This window comes from Poromitra crassiceps (assembly GCF_964638095.1).
Source record: "Poromitra crassiceps genome assembly, chromosome: 2".
Classification (NCBI taxonomy): Eukaryota; Metazoa; Chordata; class Actinopteri; order Beryciformes; family Melamphaidae; genus Poromitra; species Poromitra crassiceps.
Window position 1 is genome coordinate 26,550,161 of NC_139624.1, and position 7,315 is coordinate 26,557,475.

A 7,315-nucleotide genomic window follows, 5' to 3' on the forward strand; every position below is an offset into this window, starting at 1 on the left:
CACCTAGTTGAGACAGTGTGAGGGGGTTTCCATCTAGTTGAGACAGTGTGAGGGGGTTTCCACCTAGTTGAGACAGTGTGAGGGGGTTTCCACCTAGTTGAGACAGTGTGAGGGGGTTTCCACCTAGTTGAGACAGTGTGAGGGGGTTTCCATCTAGTTGAGACAGTGTGAGGGGGTTTCCACCTAGTTGAGACAATGTGAGTGGTTTCCAACTAGTTGAGACAATGTGAGGGGGTTTCCACCTAGTTGCGAGCATTTTCTTAGCAGCAGTCAACCCGGCCAGAAACACACGTTCATGAGCTTTCCGTAAATGAAGCTGAGAGAGATCATTTAAAAGCAGTACATGGGGACAGGCGAACAGGTACATATTATAATATTGAGACCAGATTTTCTTTCGCCACTTGCCAGAAATCAGTTACACCAGGGCATTCCCAAATATGATAAAAGGTGCCAGTTGCACCTATATGGCACCTAAGTGTACAACTTGGGTCAGCTTTAAACTTCATACTGTGAAGTTTGCGTGCAGTCATGTACAGTATGTCCTGTGAATAAAATTGAAATGGATTTGTTGGTGGTCGTGATTTCTGGACGCCTGCTTTACTGTCGCCCACACGCTATCCCAGTCAAAATCTGGAGTAAGGTCAGGTATATCTGCCCGCCATACCAGCTCTACTGGCAGTGGGAGATATGTTTCCTCCGGAAAGTGGCCATATGATTTGGAAACCAATCCTCTTGTTCAATGGCAAATAATCGTAAATGATATGCAGCAGAGTCTGGCAGCTTTGTGTAGAAGTTTGGTCAAATTTAGACAAAACGTGATACAAAAATAACAGTTTTAGCTACTGCAGGAGCTACTTTCCCCGTTTGCATAGGAAGTGAAGGTGGTGGGCGATGGGAGACTACATTGCTACGCATGCTGCAGCAAATGAACACGTGACTGCTCACCCGAAATAGTAAAAAAAAGAAACAGCCTACATCAGCTAATGTTTCTAGATTTATGAACAAAGTTTGGGAACAGAGACCACGCATCATACTCATTCTATTTCCGCCGGGGTCATGTCTATGTTCCCCGGGTTCTATGTTCCCCGGGTTCTATATTCCCCGTTTTTCACTAACCCTAAACCTAACCTCCCCCAGACCCTAACCCAAAACTTAACCTCTCCCACCCCCCACGCCTAAACCTAACCTCCCCGAGACCCTAACCCAAAACCTAACCTCTCCCAGGGAACATAGCGGGGAACATAGGACCCTATTTGGGAAAAGCGGGGAACATAGGACCCGGGGAACATAGGACCCGGGGAACATAGGGATGACCCCTTTCCGCCTACCGAGTACTTAAAGGAGAATTTCGTTTTTTTTTTACCTGGACCCATCTCCTGCCATTAATTATGATTTGTCCACTCACCCGACAATCCCCGCGGCGTATCTGGGCGTCCTAGCGTTGTTTTGAGATCAATAACGTCCAAGTCAGTCGTAAAGTGGAGTTGATTTGGGGCCAAGTGTGAGCCTGTATTTCCTGCATCTAAATAGCTATTTTTCTTCCCTTTTTCGCCAAATATCGGCATAATCTGATCCGTCAACATCCAGCAGAGTGTTATTTCCCCCCAGGCTGTTTCCTGAAGTCGCACAGGGATCAAATTACCTCAAACGTGATCTCTGTCACCAAGTCTCGTGAAGTCCCGCGATACTTTCCTGTCGACTGGCCAAATACAGGTACACGCTTTGCGGTGGTGGTTTTAGCGTAACCTATGTGGGGTTTGGCGTAACCTATGTGGGATTCGAAATAACGAAGGTTATGCCAAACCCCACATAGGTTACGCTAAAACCACCACCGCAAAGCGAGACTTGGTGACAGAGATCACGTTTGAGGTAATTTGATCCCTGTGCGACTTCAGGAAACAGCCTGGGGGGAAATAACACTCTGCTGGATGTTGACGGATCAGATTATGGCGATATTTGGCGAAAAAGGGAAGAAAAATAGCTATTTAGATGCAGGAAATACAGGCTCACACTTGGCCACAAATCAACTCCACTTTACGACTGACTTGGACGTTATTGATCTCAAAACAACGCTAGGACGCCCAGATACGCCGCGGGGATCGCCGGGTGAGTGGACAAATCATAATTAATGGCAGGAGATGGATCCAGGTTCAAAAAAACCGAAATTCTCCTTTAAGCACACCTCACCCACTCCTCTCACCTTTGGTCTCAGCTTGCAAGCCCCTCCCACCCTTAAGCTTAATTTATACTTATTATAAAGTGTCGCTCAGCACATGGTCGCAGACGAAAAATAAAGTGTTGCTCATGTTGCTGCATTTATGCTTCTCTCCTCGGCTCAACGGTCACGTGACGCTATAGACAGAGGGAGGCAGAGAACTACGGTACTAGTGCAGACCGTGCAGACAGCCAAGAGAGGGAATGCTGTCAGTGAACCCACGTCGGAGGCAAGATGTAACAGAGAGCCGCAGGGATGACATATTTTTGTAGGCAGAATGCGGAAGTCCCGAACTTCCTGGTTCTACACTGTTTCTGTCTATGGGATTTTTGAATGGGTTTTTGCCGCGATGCTTCAAATACGGTCTCTGGGCAACGCAAGATTAATCAAACGCGAACCAGAGTTCCGTCGGATAATCTTCACACATGAGGACCACTTTCATGAGTTTTGTAGCGTAAATGCGAGCCCTAGAAGTAAAATGCTCGAGCTAAGCTAATCCAGAACTACACACTGTCGCATAGGCTTCCACGTCACGTCAGCACTCAACCTGGACTGTTGTTCATGTGTGCACTGATTACCCCGGGCTGAACGGGCTGAACCAGGTGAGGGAAAGAGAATTTCCGTGTTCGCCCTTTGAAGTGGTGGCGTATTTGACGTATATATCCCCATCGACTCAAAAGTGTAGTCTCATTTAGCCGTTTGCTAGCTAGCCGTCCTTTTAACGGCAAGTAAAAGCTTCAAAACTCGTAAAAGTGGTCCTCGTGTGTGAAGATGATATTACTAAACACTGGTTCGCGTTTGATTAAGCCAGCGTTGCCCAGAGAGATTATTAGAAGCATCGCGCCAAAAACCCATTCAAAACTCCCATAGGCGAAAACTGTGAAGAACCAGGGCTGTTAGCATCGATGATTTCCGGACTCGTTACTGCGGCTCTCTACTGCAGCCGCATATAATATAATGACACACAACCACACAATCACCTCCTCTCTCTCTGGGAAGTTGGTCACGGTGTTCTTTGTGATTTTCACGAAGTCATACAGCAAGGACATGCTGATAAAAATAGCAGGGACACGTTCATTCATTTAATTTCAGCTAAAACTAAAACAAGGAAGTCAAGCGCGTGCCCGTCTATATAGCCAATCACACTTGCCCGACATTATGTGACGTCAGCGACACTAGACATTTCACTAGGTAGCAGACACCTCTCGCCGACACTTGAAAGTGTCGACTCAAGTCCTCATTTCTGTCGGCGACCGTTTCAAAAGTGTCAGCAGACAAAGCATAAATTGGGCTTTAGCCCTCATATTAACAATTTTTACCTCCTACGTTTGGACACAGGAACACAGGGACACATGCCATCCACCCGATGGACTGATCCACACAGCCGATGGACCGATCCACACAGTCGATGGACCGATCCACACAGTCGATGGACTGATCCACAAAGCCGATGGATCCACACAGTCGATGGACCGATCCACACAGTCGATGGACTGATCCACACAGTCGATGGACCGATCCACACAGTCGATGGACTGATCCACAAAGCCGATGGATCCACACAGTCGATGGACTGATCCACACAGCCGATGGACTGATCCACACAGCCGATGGATCCACACAGTCGATGGACTGATCCACACAGTCGATGGACTGATCCACACAGTCGATGGACTGATCCACACAGCCGATGGATCCACACAGTCGATGGACTGATCCACACAGTCAATGGACTGATCCACACAGTCGATGGACTGATCCACACAGTCGATGGACTGATCCACACAGCCGGATCCACACAGCCGATGGACCGATCCGTCCGGCTGATGGTCCGATGAGACAGCTCCCTGGTTCAATCCTCCCTGGTTCCATCCAACCATCCCGCCATCAGCTGCTTCCCCCATCCTCTCAAACCTCGACCCTCATCCCACGTTCCTTGACCCTCTCCACCATCCCTCCCTCCAATCAACATCGCAGCTCAATCATTATTCTCATTAAACTATTCCAAACTATCCTCTTGTTGGCATGGTCTTTGTTACTGAATATATTGAGTTAATGACATCAACTCCACAACAGACTCTCCACACGAGAAGATGTACAACTATGGAGCTATGGGTGCACTCTGTCACACTGAACTGACACACGCACTTATGCATGGCGTGCGTGCATATGCGTCACATGCACACGATACACACACATCTTTCTTGTCTCATTGGCAGGCTCCTATCCCATCTGCTCTCCAGGGGGGCGGAGAGATAGTTGTCATTGTAGAACATCTGAACATCCCCCCCCACACATACACACTTTTAGCCCCCAGCCACCCCCCCCCCCCCCCCCACCCCCCCATACCCAACACAGACACCCACCCACGCTCATGAAACCCATACATTCACTTTCAAGCTACGCATCTGAGTCCGGCCACATTCTTCTCTGCTAATTGACTGTCACAACGCCTGAGAGATTAACTTCAGACCAATCCCCACGAGATAAAGGAGACATGGGGGTTCAAGATGGGATGGGATGGGATGGGGTGGGGTGGTGGGGGTTGTGGTGGTGGGTGGGGTGAGAGCTAATACCAGCACACTGTTTGTTATTGATATTTACAGGCTGTCTTGTCCCTCCCCACTCGCCACAGCCCCTCCTCCCCTCACCCATACGGATTAGTGTTAATGGCAGGCTTATGCAGTAAGCGAGCCCCTGTCAAGACCATGTCCCCTCTTGCCATCTCCCAGATTAGCTGATGCTTTGTGATGGGCTCTCTCTGTGAGACCGAGACCTCGCAGTGGAAGAAGAGAGAGGGAGAGAGAGGGAGGGGAGGGAGGGGGTGAGCCTGTCTAAACTTCTCTCAAAGTGGGGACAAAGTAGGATTTGACGATGATTTAGTGCGCGATGAGATGATGATGCATGCTGGCTGGCACTGGCTTATGGTTACAGTAGCCTCCATTGGAAAAAGTGTTTAAAAAGCGCCTCTATTTCAGAGATACCAAAATGATGAAACAAAATGGATATACTGTGGTGCGCAGGAAGGAGGAGACAGTTCGTCTTTGATATGGCCCGTTTATTCCTTAACCACAATGTTACAGTCACGTAGTGTTGGGCGGATTTTATTTTATTTTATACCTTTACCTTCCCCAAATTTTACCCCCACCATATACGTATTACCCATTAAATATCACCGAAAATAAATCACATTGTAGGGTTTGGACTGGAGAAAGCCCCCCAATTCCAAATGACGGAGAGACAGAGACAGACAGAGAGAGAGAGAGAGAGAGAGAGAGAGAGAGAGAGAGAGAGAGAGAGAGATGGATGGATGATGGTTTTCTGTTTTACTTTATCGCAGCATGTTTTCGCTCAGGAGGAGCTGTCACATGATGCCAGATTATGGTCGCTTGACTCTCTTCTAAATAATCTTTTTGATTTATTTAACAATTTACACATTGTTTACAAAACGTTCTGTCATCACTTTCATAGCATCTTTAACCACACAGACCGTGGTTCTGGTGCTGGAGAAACACTCTGGCGTTTATTATATATTATCTGCACATTGCACAGCAGACTTTTTTGATGTTAATGAAATTGATAGTACCTTTGTTATTTTCAAATACCCCGGTATAAGGTATTACCTTATTACAATGGTTTACTGTTGTGCTAACACAGCCAACTCACTACAGGCTCATAACCCGGAACTCTCTGGTCCACAACCTTATTTATTTATTTATTTATTTATTTATTTATTTATTTATTTATTTATTTATTTATTTATAGACCTTATTCGCTAACCCCGGACAGCGCCATATTTTTGACATACCGTCCTGCAGCTGACAACTATAGTAACGGCCTTATTGTCGTTTCTGTTCCATTACAAAATAGCGATAGTGATGACAGCAATAAAAACCCCAGAGTTGTTGTTTGTATGCTGCCGTTAATGCCTGTAATAATAAACAAAAGAAAAAACGAGGTGAACAGACTTTGCTGTGAGGAGCTGTCAGAAAGTTTCACCTGTCTCTCCCAACTATCCACACACCTCTCCTGTGCTGCTGACGTATCCTCCATCTCGCTCCCTTCAAGTCTGTGGACGGTAGAGATAAAAACAAACCACGGGGACTTTATTGCTGTCATTACTACAGCCGTGTGTAACGCAGGTCACCATCCGAACACAATTGGAACGATACAGGTAACGCTAACGGCGGCTAGCTTCCTATAAACTCTGCTCTTACATAGGCTGTCACTTAAAGCTGCTACGCTATGTCAACAACATGGCGGCAGTGGGCGTGCCCGTACGTGAGTGACGTCAACCGAATGAAGTCTATTTATTTATTTATTTATCGTTTATTTGATAGGGACAATGCAAGTTTACATAGTAACCTTTCACTCATTTCAAACAAGTTAAAGTAACGGATGTTTTGCATACAGAGTTTATAGCTATTGCTAGTTTCCAACTCCTGTCCCTAGTTAGGCTTCTAGTAAGAAGACAGATGAGGACTATCAAAATGATAGCATAATACTACCACAAATTACAACATAGTATCAAGATTACAACATGCAATTATCACATTTGTAAGAGGAGAGAAAGAGGAAAAGAATAAAACTAATTGTAAAAAAAAAATATAACAAATAATTGTAACCAGTATGTTGGGGACCAGTTTCCTTCTTTAGGTTTTGCATGATAGTGCTAATCACCCAAAAATCTCTTTAGCCCATCTAACACAACAAACAATTTAATTTAGTTTTACCCCATCTAACACAACAAACAGTTTTGTAATCAAGTTTTGATTATAGTTTTTTGTTTGGTTTTTGCTGCTATCGAAAAAGCTCTGCTTTTTTGATTATTGAAGATATCATACTGGGATTATGTTTTTTATTGTGTATAACATGATCACTGCCATGGCAGTGATGTTGTATGTTTTCTCGCCATAACTCAAACTATTACTGTCTACTTTTCCTTCTGTCTCGCGTCCCATTTAATCCCCAGGACCCACTTTACCAACCCAGCACCCACTTTACCAACCCAGCACCCACTTTACCAACCCAGCACCCACTTTACCAACCCAGCACCCACTTTACCAACGTAGCACCCACTTTACCAACCCAGCACCCACT